This window comes from Furipterus horrens, unplaced genomic scaffold (genome assembly GCF_987537825.1).
Source record: "Furipterus horrens unplaced genomic scaffold, mFurHor1.1.pri manual_scaffold_11, whole genome shotgun sequence".
In the NCBI taxonomy this organism is placed as follows: Eukaryota; Metazoa; Chordata; class Mammalia; order Chiroptera; family Furipteridae; genus Furipterus; species Furipterus horrens.
In genome coordinates, this window is record NW_028327181.1 from 82,746,459 (window position 1) to 82,764,790 (window position 18,332).

Consider the following 18,332-nt stretch of genomic DNA (forward strand, 5'->3'; position numbering starts at 1 on the left):
CCCTTCCTTTCTCTTTTTCCTGCGTCTCACTTTTAGCAAGGAAGCGATTCTCAGAAATATAGGGAGTTAAACTCTGGATGAATGAATAAAAATAACACGGTGACCTTATTTGTTTAAAAACTTACCATCACTGGGACAACTGTAATAGAACAACAATTTTAAAAAAGAAAGAAAAAAACAAAAACAGCAACAACAACGAACCTTCGAAAGGTATTTTCAAAGGAAAACAACTTATCATCATCAATCAAAAATTAAAACAAATAAAATGAAAATGAAAGAATTTACCACTGGGCAATTCAGACTCACCACAAGTTGTGTGTGTCAGACAGTCAGCGGGGCAGTGTAATTTCACTCTCTGGCTGACCCTCTCAATGTTCTCTCTGAATTTGCAGAGGCAGCAGGCCAAATTATGAGGGAGGATCCTATAAAGGGAAAGGCAGAAAATTAAATTATTGGCAGAAAAGCTATTTGAGCAGGTAGAAGAGGTGGGCAGCGGCTACCAGAGGGCTGTGCAAAGAAGCGTTGTGGGGGCTTCCCACCTGAACAGTTTGGGGGGCATCAGCTGGCCATCGGTTATTCTTTTGGTAATCCTCACTGGGGAACGTGCTTATTGATTTTAGAGAGAAGGGAAGGGAGGGAGAGAGAGAGAGAGAGAGAAACATCTATGTGAGAGAGAAACTAACCGGGACCCTCAGCGAAACCCTAGGCTGGCTGGAAATGGAACCCGCGACCCTTTGGTTTACAGGAAGACTCTCCAACTCACTGAGCCACACCAGCCAGGGCAGCCATTTGCTCTCTTGAATATTGTCAATAAATAGAGGGGAGGACAGAAGAGTAAGAATGGCAGCGGGTATGGTATGCCTAGACTAAAGGTGATAGGCACTAGAATCGGTGACACTGATCTGTAGTTATAATTCAGATGTATCTCCTTCTCCCAGCCCAGAAGTCTCACTTTGGGTGGAGAGTACACTAGGAGGGGGAAATCTTCTAAGAAGGCTCTGGATAAGTCCCTAACTTATAAATCCCTAATTGTGAGTGGTAAATGTATTAGAAGTTACTCTGGGCATAAAGAAAAACATTACGTGGTTAAATAGTAGCAGATTGCATTGGGCAAATCTAGGCAATATGAACATTCAAAAGAATAATGATAATAAGGTATAACATAATTAATTTAAAGAAGAGCCCATGAGTTCACAATAATACTCAAAAAGAAAATAGGTAAACTATTATTTATAGAATAATTCCAGCTAATAAATGTAGTAGGAATAATAAAATTAGAAAAATAGTGTCACTTTGTAACCACCAATGTAGTAATCGATCAGACACAAATTATTACTGAGGCACAATTGGGTAAAAAGTTGAGAGGAGAATGTTCGCTGATCTTAAAGCAACATTCAACAGATTATTTATTAATTACCAAGGAAAAAATAACTTTACAATGGAGGGATCTGGAAAATACCATGTTCACCAAAAGATCAAATTTAGCATTATAAGCCACTTAAAATGATGAGGTAGAAAGGATATATCACTTATGTAGTATTCCTTCCAAAATATTTTACTTTGAATCTAATCATGAGCAAACAGACAAATCCAGACTATGGGACAATTCATTCATAAGACAACAATCTTAGACACATCCAAAATGCCAGTGTCATAAGAGACAGAAAATAAAAAGGGTAGATAAATATTTTAGATTAAAGGAAACGAAGACAAGACATGCGATGCCTGATCTTTGATTAGATTCTGGATCAAAACAAAACAGACTTAAAAAATATTATTGAGGCAGGGGGGAGAATATAACTGGCTTTAGACCAAGATGGGATCAATTTGACCTCCTGCCTAAAACAATTTAAAAACCAGACAAAATATATGTAACAACAGTTCTCAAGAAATTGAAATTCAGGTAATGAAGGACAGTGACTCCCAAGAGATAGGAAACAAATTAAGTAAGCCCTCTGATGCATTGTTCTAGCTTACTGCTCTGAGCTTCCAGGTCATGATGTAAGGAAGAAAAAAACCCACAGAGACTAGTTAACTCCCTAAGGAATGGATATGAGAGTTGGGGAAACCAAGGTGACTGGAATGCACAAAGCAGAATACTAGGAAAGAAAAGAAGTACACAGACAAGCACTCTGGGGATATGCAGAGAGATCTCTTGAGTATTCAACAAGGTACTGGATGGTGCCTGTGTGTGAAGAGTTGCTTGAGCCCAGGAAAAGAACCACATGAAAGGATCAGAGAGAAGAATAACTGGATATCACCCACTGTTAGGAATAGTGCCTGCTCCAAGAAGCTGGAGATTAAAAACTACAGTGTCTAAATGAAAAAGACACTGGAGGGGGGATAAATGGTAATGGGGGAAAGATGCAATAAATGCCTACATAAATATAAAACCCGAAAAGAACAAGAAAAAGACACTGGGTAGGGTTACTGGCGTATTAGACACTGCAGAGGAAGAAAAGACCGGTGACTTTACAATGTAGCAATACAAACTATACAAAATGAAACGCCAAGAGAAACAACCAACAACAAAGATGAACAGAGCCACAGGGAGCTGGGCAACAACTTCAGGTGGCCTAATGTATGTGTGCTTAGAGTCCATGAAAGGGGGGAGACATAAAAGTCTGCATAAATAGCCCCAAATCGTTCCCATTGGTGAACACCGAACACTCACATGTCCAAGAAGGCCAGTGAACTCCATGCACAAGAATTATGCCCAAAACTATACTGAAGCACATCATAATCAAATTGCTCAAAACCAGCAATAAAGAGAAAATATTAAAATCAATCCAAGGGGGAAAATAAAACCACTATATAAGAGGAACAAAGATAAAAATTACAGTAGATTTTTTTTGTTGGCAATAATGTAAGCCAAAACTCCCAGTGCCAAAAAATATATATATATATTTGAGGTAGTGAAGTGGGGAAGGGGACCCAACAACTATCAAGCTAGACATGTCTACCCATGACCTTTCAAAAACAAAAGCAAGATACTCTCAGACATCCAAAAGCTGAAAGAATTCTCCACTAGTAGATCTGCACTGTAAGAAATGTTAAAGGAGGTCGTTTTCAGCAAAAGAAAACTGTTACCAGATGGAAATACAGATTATTACGAATTCTGAAGGACACTTGAATTGGTAATGACTTAGGTTAATATGTAAGATTTTTCTTATTATTTAAGTATCTTTACAGATAATTGATTATTTAAACACAAAATATAATGTGGTGTTTATAATGTAAGTAAAAGTAAAGTGTATTGAAAGCAACAGCACAGAGGCCAGGAGGGACAAATGGAAGTACACTATTGCAAGGTTCTTATACCATTGATGAAACCATAAAATATCATTGGAAGAGAGATTGTGAGAAGGTAAAGATGCATACTATAAACCATAAAGCAATCACTGAAATAACAAAATCTGAGCTATAGCTTTTTAGCCCACAAAGAAAACAAAATACTCAAATGTATTCAATCCAAAAGCACAAATGAAAAGAAAACAACAACAGGCAAACAGATGGGACAAATAAAAAACAAATAGCAAGACAGTAGATTTCAATGTAATTGCATCAATCATTACATTAATTGGAAATGGTCTAACACAGTTATCACACTAGATAAAAAAAGGAAAAGCCATCTTTATGTGTCTACAAGAACCAACTTCAATAGAAAGATACACATAGGTTAAAAGGATAGAAAATATACTATGCTAACACTAACCAAAAGAAAGCTGGAGTGGAGATATTTCCATAAGACAAAGTCAATGTCAAAGCATATTACCAGGGATGAAGGAGACTATATTTCATCAAAATAAATATGTCAAATAATGAAGACATTACCTAGAAACTTATACACCTGATAACAGAGCTTAAACATAGATGAAGGAAAGTGAGAATGACCAGGAGAAACGAACAAATCCACACTTATAATTGGATACTTTAACATTTTTCTTTCAGTGATTGATAGAGCAAGTAGATAGAAAATCAACAAGGATATAGAAGACTAGAAGAACACTATCCACCTACATGATGTGTGTAAGACGCTCCTCCCCAAATCAGCAGGATGTACACTTTTTTCAAGTGGATGCATAAGATTTGCCAAAATAGACCATATTCTGGCCTATTACCAGAATTTACTGGCTATAAAGTCAGTTTCAATAATTTAAAAAGGATTTTAGTTATTCAATATATGTTCTCTAACAACAGTGAAAGTAAATCAGAAATTAACAGATCTATAAAAAAAAAGTCCACAGTTTTGACAACTAAAAAACATGCTTCTGAATAACCCTATGGGTCAAAGAAAAAATTCATAAGGGAGATTAGAAACTATTTTGAACTGACTGAAACAGAAAACATGAGATGTCAACACGTGGGATGTTGCTAAAGCAATACTCAGCTTCTGCGGCTTCCATCTTAAGAAACCAGAGAAAGGACTTCAGTCAAGTTGCAGGTATAGGCAGACATGCTTCAGCAGCCCCTTGCACGAGCATAAGAAATATCACAACTATCCTCAAAACAAAAAACACCCAGAACGGTCAGAAAATCGAACTGCATGGAAGTCCGACAACCAATGATTTAAAGGAGCCATATTCGTCCAGACGGGTATGAGGGATGGAGCCGGGGCGGAAAGGACACTGTGTGGTGCTGGTGAGGAGGCACCAATGGCTGGCAGAACAGGCAGTCCTACATTCATGTGTGGTGCATAAAGATCGAGTGATCCCAATCCAAGGCCAGACCACACAGCCCAGGGCGCCAACACCAGAAAAATAAAGCATAATACCTTCTGGCTATAAAAACCAGTGTGGGTTGGGGTGGCGGAAGAAACCACTTGTCACTCAAGCGAGTCTGCTTAGAGGGCCCCCACAGTTCTAGAATGCACTCAAACCCACCCACTCTGGGAACCACCACCAGTGTAACAGCTAGAGGGGTGCCAGTGGGTGAAGTGACTGGAAGCAGGGTGAGTGCCGAGCAAGCCTCCAGAAGCCAGGCAGTGGCATTGTCCTCTCTCTGACCCCTCCTCCACAAACAGAGCCACAGAGTGGTGAAACGGGTTGCCCCGCCCTGGCAAATACCCAAAGCTCCACCCCATACAACTTAACAGATGTGCTAAGACAGGGAGTCAAAGCAGCTCTACCTCGTACACAGAAACAAACACAGGGAGGCTGCCTGGTTGAGGAAACAAAGGAATATGGCGCAAATGAAAGAACAGAACAAAACTCCAGGAAAAGAACTAAACAAAATGGAGATAGCCAACCTATCTGATGCAGATTTCAAAAACACTGCTGATAAGGATGCTCAGAGAACTCACTGAGTACTGCAAAAGCATAAGGGAAGAAAGGAAGGCTACACTAAGTGGAATAAAGAAAAATCCACAGGGAATCAACAGTGAAGGGAAGGAAGCCAGGGTGCAAATCAATGATTTGGAACATAAGGAAGAAATCAACAGTCATCCAGAAGAGAATGAAGAAATATGGAAGTTAAAAAAATGAGGAGAGAATAAGAAAACTCTGGGACACCTCCAAAAGTACCAACATCCGAATCATAGGGATGCCAGAAGCAGAAGAGGAAGAGCAAGGAAGTCTATTTGAAAAAATAATGAAAGTAAACTTCCCTAATCTGGCAAAGGAAATAGACATACAAGTCCGGGAAGCACAGAGAGTCCCAAATAAGTCGGACCCAAAGAGGACCACACCAAGATACGCCATCATTAAAATGCTAAATGGTAAAGGTAGAGAGAGAATCTTAAAAGCTGCAAGAAAAAAGCAGAGAGTTACCTACAGAGGAGTTCCTTTAAGCCTATCAGCTGATTTCTCAGAAGATACTTTGCAGGCAAGAAGGGACTGGCAAGAAGTATTCAAAGTGATGAGAAACAAGGACCGAAACCAAGATTACTCTATCCAGCAAAGCTATCATTTAGAACGGAAGGGCCAAAAAAAAGTAGAAACAACGCAAACATCCATTAACTGATGACCGCTTAAACAGACTGGTATCTTCACACAACTGGAAAATTACACGGCAATAAAAAGCAATGAACTACTCATAGATGCAATAACATGAATGAATTCCAAAAGGATTATGCTAACTGAAAGAAGCCAACCCAAAAGGCTACACTTTACATGATTTCATTTATAAGAGACTCTGGAAAAGGCAAGACTATCGTGACAAAAATCAAATTGGTACTTGCCAGGGACTAATGGTGGGAGGAGGAACTGAGTGCAAAAAATCATGAGGAGCCTTTTAGGTATGATGAAAGTATTCTGTATCTCAAATATCATGGTGGCACATAAATACACATTTCTCAAAACTCACTGAACTGTATACTTTAAAATAGTGAATTTTATTAAATAAGAATCTGACTTAAGAAAATAATAAGGCAAACCTCCTAAAAGAACAACTAAGTGAAAATAAATATAAGAAAAATCAACTTACAGTTTTTCCAAATTAGTGTTTAGCGCGAGGATGCGCTCAACTGTTGTGAGTGACACATCTGTTTTCCCCAGGTCCCTGAAGGAGAAAGTCCAAACATGCATCAAATGAACCCAAAGACAAAGTTCTGTACTTGAAAGGGCACTTAATATCTGCTTACTTCAGTTTTGGCTTCTCTGTCAAGCCAGCTCGAAAGTTTACTTGCTGTGGATAATAATTTCAGAGAGCTCTTCTTGAAGAAATTTAAATTTATTTGCATCATCAAATTAATGATGTCGGTGAACAGTACAAGCTACTTTTTTTTAGCCATTATTCTACTTCTAATTCTCAGTAGCATCCACCACTTCATTACTCTTTAAAAAATACATAATGTACAAGTTATTCCTTTTTCCTTTCTGAGATCAATGGTATTTCTACATGCTTCTCAAGTTACATATCAGTGTGTGTTCTTTAACAGCGCTCCCTTTCTCTGCTGGCTGCCTTGTCCACCTGCTTTCTCTCTTAATCATTTTTCTGCGCCAATAACTTTGTTTTTTTCAATAGGGAAAGATATTTTATTTATTTTTTATTTTTAAAAATATTTTTAAATTTATTTTTAGAGAGAGGGGAAGAAAGGGAGAGAAACATCAATGTGTGGCTGCCTCTCATGCTTCCCCAACAGGGGACCTGGCCCTCAACCCAGGCACGTGCCCTGACTGGGAATAGAGCTGGCTGCACTTTGGTTCGCAGGCCAGCGCTCAATCCACTGAGCCACACCAGCCAGGGCTACTGTGCAAATAACTTTTATGCAATAAACCAGTTATAATTTAAATTATGACTTTTTAGTCAAAATGCAAAATGCTAACTCTTTGACGAAAGTAGAAAGGAGCAGAAATCATCTCACGAACCAAGAGATTGTCGCAATACTTACAGATATTTTAATGCTGGCAAATTAAAAAGATAGGGATCATCAAGACTTCTCAAAGGGTTATGGCTGAGGATTCTGAAAAAAATGCAATAGAATAAAAATTATCTGCATTTTCAATAATTGCCCCGAAAGTTTATATTCATTTTTTTCATACAAAACTAGAAGGTTAAAAAAATATTATTTTCTGTCTTTACTAATACATCACCCAGAGAATCTGTAAAACATTCTTTGTTGGGGAGCTACCCAGGTCTCTAAATGATAAAGTGGGGAAGAAAAAGTGGAAGAAGAAGAAGAAGAAGAAGAAGAAGAAGGAGAAGGAGAAGGAGAAGGAGAAGAAGAAGGAGGAGAAGAAGGAGAAGGAGAAGGAGAAGGAGAAAAGAAGAAGAAGAAGAAGAAGAAGAAGAAGAAGAAGAAGAAGAAGAAGAAGAAGAAGAAGAAGAAGAAATAAGCGGATAGCAAAGAAAAAAGTATGCCAAAGAACTTTCAGATGGAAAACCCTAGAGGTGACTATGCTGACAGGAAACTGTTGCTCTACAGAAAATACTTATTGTGGCATCCTCCATAATTCAAGTTGCTTTTCTTCATCTACAGAAAGTTTTTTAAATTCCAGTTTAAACCACCCAGTTAAAAATAAAAATAGGACCAACTCCTTGGTTTTAGAGCCAAAGAAGGGATAAATCTTAAGAGGAACTGGTGAAAACCACACTCTCATCACATACTCCCATGTGTATTCTTATATCACAAGCTTCCTTACATTTCATGTAATCACCTGTTTACTTGTCAATTTCTTGGACTGTTAGTGCCTAAAATTTTCTAGGTATTTAATAAATGCTTGTTTAATAAATAAATAACATTTTAACTACATCTCAATAAAATGAACAAATGTGTTTTTTGACAAAATTTTGTATTTCAAATGCTGAAATAAATTTTATTCTTGACTCTTTAAAACAAGCAAAACAGACAAAAATAAGAAAGAAAAGAAAGTCTGTTTTTAAGTTAACTCTTCTCAAGAATCGTTAGTGTAACCCTCACAATAATCTTACTGATAAATATTATTATTACCCCATTTTACAAATGAGAAAACTGAGGCACAGAGAGGTTGTATTGCTTGTCCTAGGTCATCAAGCTAGTAAGAAGCAGAGGTGGCATTGAACCCAGTTCTGACTCCAAAGCCTGTTTAACTTCTATGAAGAAAAGGGGTTTAAAATAACTTGTAATTTAACCTTACTTGTGAGACCACTAAATAAAGAAATAGATTTTCAAATTTCATGTACCCATCTGGGAGACCCTCAATGATAAATTACATTTTCTGTTTTTATTTCTGTTTCCTAATCATCCCCCACGATTAAATATTTAACTAACATATAGTCAAGTTTAAAACCATGTTGTAGGCAAATTAGTAAAAATTATGAAGTAAGAACACCTGAAAATTCATTTCTACAAAAGCAACAAAAAATACAACTGGAAAAAAAAAGACTCAATTGTTTTTAAACTGAAAATTTAACCAGCACACTTGCAGGAATCCAGGGAACACTTATTCAAGAAAAGTGATTGGTTTCTGTAAGATCAATGATCTGTGTTGTTTTAATTCTTCTTAGAGCTTTGCTCTCCATCCCATGGGTAACATTGAAAAACAGCCCACATGCCCAGTACCACAGGGAACAGAATGGAATACAATCTCATTCCCAAAGAACTGTCTGGTAGTTCCCTGAAGACTCACTTAAAAGGTTTGTCTTTGACGTGACTGAGAGCTGGGTAGCACCAAAAGCCTCTCTCCTCAGGGGCAATTTTGTGAAAACAATTGCAGGTAAATGTTTTAAGAGGGCAGCCGCTGAGGCAACAGATAACAGTTGGTGCAAATTTAAAAAAAAAAAAAAAGAGAGAGAGCCTAACAAAAAAACTTAAAAATCAAAGCTGAGAAATGAGATATCCATAAAAACTCTGAAGGGCTTCAAAATATGCTCAGGAAATTGGAAGACCATGGGACACATTCCTGAGAATCTAGGAAAGAACTATTAGAGCTAATAAATGAATTCAACAAGGTTGCAGGATACAAGACCAATATGCAAAAATTAGCTGTATTTCTATACACTAGGAATGAATAATCCAGAAATGAAATAAAGAAAAAAACTCCAGCTATAACAGCATCAAAAAGAATGAAATACCCAAAGAAGTGTATGACTCACATACTAAAAACTACAAAACATTGTGTAGAGAAACTTTTAAAAGATGTAAACAAATGGAAAGACATGATGTGTTTGGCATTGGAAGATGATACTGTTAAAATGACCCTCCTCCCCAAATCAATTTATGGTTTCAATGCAATCTCTATTAAAATTTCAACTGACTTCTTTCCAGAAATTGACAAGTGATTTTTAAAATCATATGACAACTCAAGGGACCAAGAATAGCTAAAACGATCTTGATAAAGAGGAACAATGTGGAAGGACACACACAGCCTGGTTTCAAAACCTAATTCAGAGCCACAGCAATCACAGTGTGGGACTGGCATAAGGCTAGACATAGCAATCAATGGAACAGGATTGACAGTCCGGAAATGAACCCTCACATGTGTTGTCTATTGAGTTCCCACAAGGGTGCCAAAGCTATTCAATGTGGAAAGAACCGTCTTTTCAAATGGTGCTGGGACAACTGTGTATCCCCATGCAAAATAATGAAGTTGAAATCTGCCTACACTTCACACCATATGTACAAATTAACTCAAAATAAATCAAATACCTTAATGTAAGAGCTAAAGTTGTAACATCCTTAGGAGAAAACAAGGGATAAATGTCTATGACCTTGATTAGACCAACAGTTTCTTAGATATGATACTAAAAGCACAACCAAAGGAAAAATAGATAAATTAGACTTTATAAAAATGAAAAAAATTTTGTGCCTCAAAGGACACTATCAAGAAAATGAAAACACAGACTTCCCGCCAAGATGGAGGCCTAGACTGATATGCTCCGTCTCCCTCCACAACTAAGAAGGACTATAACTACCACAAAACCAGAAATAACCAGAAGTTCCAGAAAATAAAGCTACATGGAAGTCCAAGGTATAAAGTTATAAACAAATGGTGCTCGACTGAAGAGGTAGGAGAGGCGAAGCCTGGGCGGAGAGGTCAAGCCGTGCTGGTGGCAGCAGCTACAGCGATGGGCGGAGGGACTGCAGTAAGCACAGACACCCGTATTTAAGGGGAGGCAAGAAGCACCTGGGAGCACCCCTGGCTGCAGACCAAACCCGTCAGCTCATGATTCCAACGCCAGGGAAGGCAGACCCCATTGCCTCGGACTGTGAGGCCCAGAGGGCGTGGGGACGGAGGAGAAGGCACCCGGTCTCTCAGTGGAGAGGGAACGGCAGGAATCCATCTTGCACCCCTGCCCCCATGCAAAGCACCACAGTGTGGTGAGAAAGGTTGCCTGGTAGTGACAAATGCACGGGGCTCCACCCCCTATAGCATAGAAGGTGTGACAGCCCCGCCCAGGGAGCAAAAACCTGCCAAGATGGCAGGGTTAATGATAGAGATCTCAATCATGCAGCTGACTAGAAAGCAAATACATGAATTAACGGACGAACTGATAGATAACATTTCTGAGGCTCAGTTCAGAGCTATAGTTATAAGACAGCTTACAGAAATAACAGCGGGACTTAATCAAGATGGGGAAGGAATGAAGGCTAGTCCTGCTGAAATGAATGAAGACACACATGAAACAAGTGGCGAGGGAAGGAAAACCAGGGATCAAATCAACAAATCAGAACAAACAGTCAACAAATGCAGAAAGAGGAAACAAAAAGTGAGGAAAATGAGGAGGAGCTCAGAAACCTCTGGGACAGCTATAAGAGAGCAAACATCTGAATTATAGGATTGCCAGAAGGTGAAGAAGAACTAGAAATTGAAAAATTATGTGAAAAAATAATGAAGCAGAACTTCCCTAACTTGGGGAAGGAAACAGACTTACAGGTCCAGGAAGCACAGAGAGTTCCAAAAAAACTGGACTCTGGAAGAACCACACCAAGACACATTATAATCAAAATGTCAAAAATTAAAGATAAAGAGAGAGTCTTAAAAGCCGCAAGAGAGAAGAAGAGAATTACGTACAAAGGGGTCCCAATTAGACTATCAGCTGATTTCTCAAAAGGAACTCTGAGGGCGAGAAGAGACTGGCAAGAAATATTCAAAGAAATGAAAAGCAAAATCCTACAACCAAGATTACTCTATCCAGTGAAGCTCTCATTCAGAATGAAAGGGCAGAGAAAGTGCTTCCAGGACAAAGTAAAACTGAAGGAGTTCATGAGATCCAAACCACTGTTATATGAGATGCTAAAGGGACTTGTTTAGGAGAAGGAGGATCAAAACTATGAACATTAAAATGAAAACTATATCACAACAACCAACAACAGAAGCTAGGGAATCAAAACAAAGGCAAACTAAGTAGGCAATGAGAGCGGGAAAAGAATGATAGGTATGGGGAACATTATGGGGGGAGGTCAGCGGAAAGGGGGAAGGGGGGAAGGGGGAAAGGGAGGGAGATGATGCAGGAATTAAGACGCATAGTAGGAGGGAGTGGAGTAGACAGGAAGATGTTGAGAAGAACTATATTCCCAACTAATGGGCATGGACTAAGTGGGGGGTACAACTGGAGGGAGGGGGGTCACAGGGTGGAGGGAAGCAGAGGAAAAGTAATTGGGACAACTGTAACAGTAAAATCAATAAAACATATTAAAAAAACTGAAAACACCACTCAAAGAATGGGAGAAAATATTTGCAACTCGTATCTTTGATAAAGGCTCATATTTAGAATATCCAGAATATGTAAAGATCTCTTACAACTCATTAAAAAGGTAATAACCAAATTTTAAGATGGACAAAAGATTTAAAGAGACATTTCTCCAAAAACGATATACAAATGGCCAATAAGCACATGAAAAGATGCTTAATGTCTGAAGTCAGCAGGCGAATACAAATCAAAAATACCATGAGATACTACCTTACATTCACTCAGATGGCTATAACCAGACAGACAGACAGTAACAAACGCTGGCAAGGATGTGGAGAAGTTGAAATCCTCACACACTGTTGGTGGGAATACAAAATGGTGAAGACACTGTGTACAACAGTTTGGCACTTCCTCAAAAAAGGTAAACGTATAATTGCTATATGACTCAGCAATTCACTCCCAGGTATGCACCCAAGAGAATTAAAAACATGTCCACAGAAACACATTCCTAGGTATGGGACTGTCATAGTAGCATTATTCATAATGGCCAAAAGGAATAGCAAATTCCTTGCAAAGCTCATAAGTGGCTCTACCACTTATTAACAGTGTAAGCCTAGGTAAGTTGTTTAACATCTCTGAGTTCCAATGGGAATAATGATACCTGCATCACAAGAGTTGTTGGGAAAATGAGATACAGCCTGAGGTAACACGTGATGAGCATTTACTGTGTGGAAAGCACCATTCTAAGAACTTTAGTCACGATATCTTCCTTGTATCATAATTAAAAGTACCAAGTATACTGCCTGAAACATAATAAGCACCTAATAAATGTAAGTGTTAAAGAAACATGGGGCAGAGGATGAATTACTATGCTTTTGAGAGAAAGAAAATATCTTCTTATAAATGAGAAGACTAAGATGCAGTTGGAAAAAGAGAAGTATCATCGTAAGCTGCTGGGTTTGACAATCTCAAAACCTTTGTACTATTACAAATAAAACGACCCCCCCTGGATGATCCTAAAGGACAGATTCCTCACTGCTATTTTTAGTGTCTTGTTTATGCCTTTCAGAACCCAAGAATAAGCTGCCAAGATTCCAGTCCATACCAAAAAGGGCATCCTTTAGTTGCCCACAGCTATCTAAAGGAACCCAATCAAGGTTAGTAGAGAAGGGGAGCATTAGGGTGTCTCTGTGATCAATGCTCAATTTGCCTTCAGCGTGTGGCCTGACTTACCTCACTGATATTCTCAAGAGTGGGGTCAATAATTCAACAGGGATAAGGCTTGGATTTTCCTCTCAGATCCTCTCAGTGCCTATGATCTTGGCACAATATGGATGTACCACGGACAAGCCAGAATGTGAATGCGCTCTACCTGGATGAGGTACAGCCTTTCTGCATTGTAGAGTCCTTTGTTTCCTAAAATCATGGAGCTTGTATCGTTAGAATCACTGAAGTGAGATAAAAGCATTTTTAAAAGTATTTTATTTTACTTTTAAAGAGAGGGGAAGGGAGGGAGAATGAGGGGGAGAGAAACATCACTGTGTGGTTGCCTCTTGTGTGCCCCTTACTGGGGACTTGGCCTGCAACCCAAGTTTGTGCCCTGACAGGGATTCGAACCGGCAACACTTTGGTTCACAAGCCGGCGCTCAGTGCACTGAGCCACACCAGCCAGGGCTAAAAGAATTTTTTAAAACAAGCCATCAGCCATGGCTGGTGTGGCTCAGTGCATTGAGTGTTTAACAGTAATATTATGACTTCATTCAACGACTTCCGGCCAAGATGGAGTCCTAGACAGACACCCTGCATCTCTCTCCACAACTAAGAAGGACGACAACTACCTCAAAACTAGAGACAACCAGAAGTTGCAGAAAATCAAGCTGCATGGAAGTCCAACAAACAAAGATATAAAGAAGAAATACTCATCCAGACAGGTAGGAGGGGTGGAGCTGGGGCGGAGAGGACGCAGTGTGGTGGTGGCAGCAGCAGCAGCAACAGCAGTGGCAGCAGCAGGCCGGCAGAAAGCGCAGTCACACATTTCAAAAAGCAGGGAGGGACACCTGGGGAGCGCTCCCGGCCAGACTGCACAGCTCAGGGTCCCGGCACCAGGGAAAATCAAGCCTCATTGCTTCTGACTGTGCAAACCGGTGGGGGTTGGAGTGGAGGAAGAAACTGCTGGTCTCTCAGCAGAGCCTGCTTGTTTAAAGGGCCCCCACTGTCCTAGAACGACTGCAGACCCACTCACTGAGGGCACAATGGGCAGGGCAACAGCTAGAGAGGCGCCAGTCCCATACAGAAGTGGGAGAAGTGCCTGGAAAAGGGGCAGGTGCTGAGCAAGCGGCATTGTTCCCTCTCTGTCCCCTCTCCCACATACAGCATCACAACGTGGTGAAACGGGTCTCCCTGTACTGATGAATACCTCAGGCTCCACCCCTTGCAACAAACAGGAGCAACAGCTCTATCTAAGACACAGAGGCAAACAAACACAGGAGCCTGTCAAGATGAGGAGACAGAGAAGTATGGCTCAAAAGGGGGAACGGATCAAGGCTCCAGTGGAAGAAATAAGCGATGAGGAGATAGCCAGCCTAAGAGATGAGGAGATAGCCAACCTAGCAGATGCAGAGTTCAAAACGCTGGTGATAAAGATGCTCACAGGCTTGACAGACATTCTTGTGTACGGCAAACGCATAAGGGAAGAAGTGAAGGCTATGCTAAGTGAAATGAAGGAAAATCCACACAAAACCAATGCTGAAGGGAAGGAAATCAGGGTTCAAATCAATGATTTGGAACACAGGGAAGAAACATCAGTCAACCAGTACAGAATGAGGAAACAAGAATTGAAAAAAATGAGGAGAGGCTGAGGAACCTCTGGGACAACTTTAAACGTGCCAACATCTGAACCATAGGGGTGCCAGGAGAGCAAGAGCAAGAAATTGAAAGCTTATGTGAAAATATAATGAAGGAAAACTTCCCAAGTTTGGCAAAGGAAATAGACATACAAGTCCAGGAAGCACAAACAGTCCCAAACAAGCTAGACCCAAAGAGGACCACACCGAGACACATCATAATCAAAATGCCAAAGGTGAAAGATAAAGAGAGAAACTAAAGAGCAGCAAGAGAAAAGTAGTTATCTACAAAGGGGTGCCTATAAGACTATCTGTTGATTTCTCAAAAGAAACTTGGCAGGCAGGAAGGGACTGGCAAGAAGTATTCAATGTGATGAAAGGCAAGGACCTACAACCTAGATTCCTCTACCCAGCGAAGCTATCACTTAGAATGGAAGGGCAGATAAAGTGCTCCCCAGAAAAGATAAAGCTAAAGGAGTTCATCATCACCAAGCCATTATGATATGAAATGTTAAAGGGACTTATTTAAGAAAAAGAAGATCAAAACTATGAACATTAAAATGACAACAAACTCACAACTATCAACAACTGAATCTAAACAATAAAAACAAAATTCAACTAAGCAAACCAGAATAGGAACAGAATCATAGGTACGGGGATAATTTGGAGGGTTATCAGCTGGGATGGGGAAGAAGTAGAAATGGGGAAATGGTGCAGGGATTAAGAAGTATAATTGGTTGGTACAAAATAGACAGGGCGAAGTTTAGAATAATATAGGAAATGGTGAAACCAAAGATCTTATATGCAAGATCCATGGACATGAACTAAGGGGGTGGGATTACTGGGGCAAGCGAGGTACCGGGCAGAGGGGAGCAAAAGGGAAAAAAATTGGGACTACGGTAACAACATAATCAATAAAATATACTTAAAAATAAAAAAGACTTCATTCAAGAAACTTACTGAATTATAATTACCTGAACCCCAGGGGTGAATCAAGATTTTGTGGAGCTTGAGCATCATTTGTTCTGGGAAATCCAAATACAAACATGCCAAACTAGAAATATGAAAATTGTTAGTGCGCCTCCTAAAACTTTGAAAGGCACCCATGCAAGTGAAGAGCTCTGAAGCTTAAGTTTCATTCAGTTCATAAGTCTACCTCAAACTTGTCACAAACTTGTTTAATGCAGAGAAAAGTATCGTTTCAACGTATAAAAACACCAGTAATACATTGTATAGACGATCAAATGACTCAACTTGAGGGGTGGCATCTTCCCTGGGCAAGTTGCCTTTGGAAAAAGATGCAATTTAGTTTACACCTTATTGTGGCAGATGTTTCCTGAAGCAAATTAGCCTTGTCCCTAACAGAGATTTGGCCCCAAACAAAGGAGCCCAGCCTCCAGAACACACTAATGGCATTGCGACAAGCTTTTGAAAATAACTGTGAATTAGTTCTAGCAGTACAGCTCTATGCAAATCACAGGAGTATTTTTATTTCTAACACCTTTTCTTGTCGTTTAAGATGAACCCAGAAACTGAAGAACTGCAGGCTGGTGCCTCCTGGATGACGAATCTCTTCTAACCCACCCCCCACTTCCCACTTAGTCTCCCTCCTCTCCCGTTACCCTGCTGCAGAGATGCTGGCGTGGGTCTCCTATGTTCTTCCCAACAACATCCGTCTTCCTCCTTCCAGTATCAAAGTTTCTTGGGGATAAAGTCCCTGCCCAATTCTTCCTTGTACCCCCAGCACTTAGGACAGTGCTGATACACAGTGGGCATGGCGCCCAGGAAACCTTTTTTCTTCCTGTGCTGCCTTCCTAACTATAGTGAAACTCAGGTTCTTATAAGAAACTCTCCGTGTTACACAATGCTTGGCAAAGCTGGTGACTTTATGACATTGTACTCATACTACCGAGACCTCTGGGTGGGAGGACCCCAGAAGCCTGCTGCTCTGATGCGCGCGCCAAAGGAAAACTGACCCTCAGTCTTCTTTCCCCAAGTTAGGGATCAGCAAACTAAACAGGGAAAAGGAAGGCTGCTACAGATGGGACACCTGCAGGAACTGTCAGTCCAGCGCCAGACACACCCTGAACACCTGCATCTAACCCGAAACGGTGGGAAATTGGATTTCTGAACCATAAGACGGTAAGACAGTCTTTTCAAAGGCAGGTGGAGGGGACAATCTTCACCATAAGTTCAAAATCCTGTTCAGGCCCCTGAACATATGCATTCTGCTTTGCTCATATCACTGAGAAATCACAGAATTTTTGAGCTGCGAGGGGATAAAACCCACACTTCCCACTGACGAGTGGTCAGGAAAGAAATTGGAATTAGGCTACAGCGATGTATTTTCTTTATGACTATTTTTTCACAGCACACCTTAACATAAATAGCATATTTTCCCATACCTCAAAGGTTCCCATTGCCACAGACAATTCGCTTCAGAGTTACATACTTTCTCAAAAAGATAACATTCTGGGTTATTGAGGAGAGATGTGCCCTGTGGCAGGTTTTTAGGAAGACTTCCTGCTTTATCGTTTAAGAGACCCATGGTTGAGGAGAACTCTGAGCTAAGCTGAAACTCTTTCAGTCCTATGTTCCATACATTTACGCAGTCAGAAACTTTGCACATGAGCAGGAATCTAAGTTCAATTCAGAAGTGGAATTTCAAGGACCATTCACAAGTCAGAGCAGCAGCACCGCTGGGATAGCCAGGACGATGCTACTTTGAATGATACTTGCTTGCTGCCTTTTATCGCCCCCGCCGAAGGTCAGTGCTGGGGAAAGCAGAGCCTGCGTATGAGTCCGACAAGTCCTTGGCCTCTTTGTACCTTAGTTTCCTCATTTGAGAAGAATGAATGGCTCTTAAGCCATACTTCCCAGAGTTCAAACTGGGCTTACACCCAGCTCACCAATCACTGGATCATGTGTTTACCCATAGCTTTTTACATGTATTTATCTTCTATTTCACTTACAAGGTGTGTAAAAACCTCATTCCATGCCAGGTTTGAAATGTCCCGGGGCTCAGTTCTCTGATTGAATTGCCACCAAGATTTCTTCAAAAGAAGACACAAGCAAAAAACAAAAAAATAAAAAAAATTCAGATCTCTTGGCAGTGATTCTAATTTATATATGATAAAACAACCTCAATACTCCCTCTATGCATTAAATAAATCTCACTGTGGGAGATATCTCATATGAGCTAGGCTTTCATGCGTACACATGCAGTGCATTAGATACAAAACAGTAAGTACTTGAAAAAAACTTGCATTAAGTGGTCTTTATTTCTCTAGCACAGGGTTACATAACTTAACATTTTGGGCTAGATAATTCTTTGTTACAGGGGCTGTCCTGTGCGCTGTAGGATGTTGAACAACTCCGGCCTCTGCCCACTACATGCCAGTAGCATATCTACAATCGTGGCAACTAAGAATGTCTTTG

The 18,332-nt window shown here is 40.1% G+C and overlaps 1 long non-coding RNA gene across 1 annotated transcript; it reads right to left on the bottom strand.

The window, feature by feature from the left end:
- Positions 1-308: 308 nt before the first annotated feature.
- Positions 309-17,955, bottom strand: LOC149998633 (uncharacterized). Its single transcript, XR_016507242.1, has 4 exons — positions 17,867-17,955; positions 7,331-7,402; positions 6,424-6,498; positions 309-422 (listed from the first exon to the last, which is right to left on the bottom strand). It is a non-coding gene; the product is annotated as an uncharacterized LOC149998633 (long non-coding RNA).
- Positions 17,956-18,332: the final 377 nt, after the last annotated feature.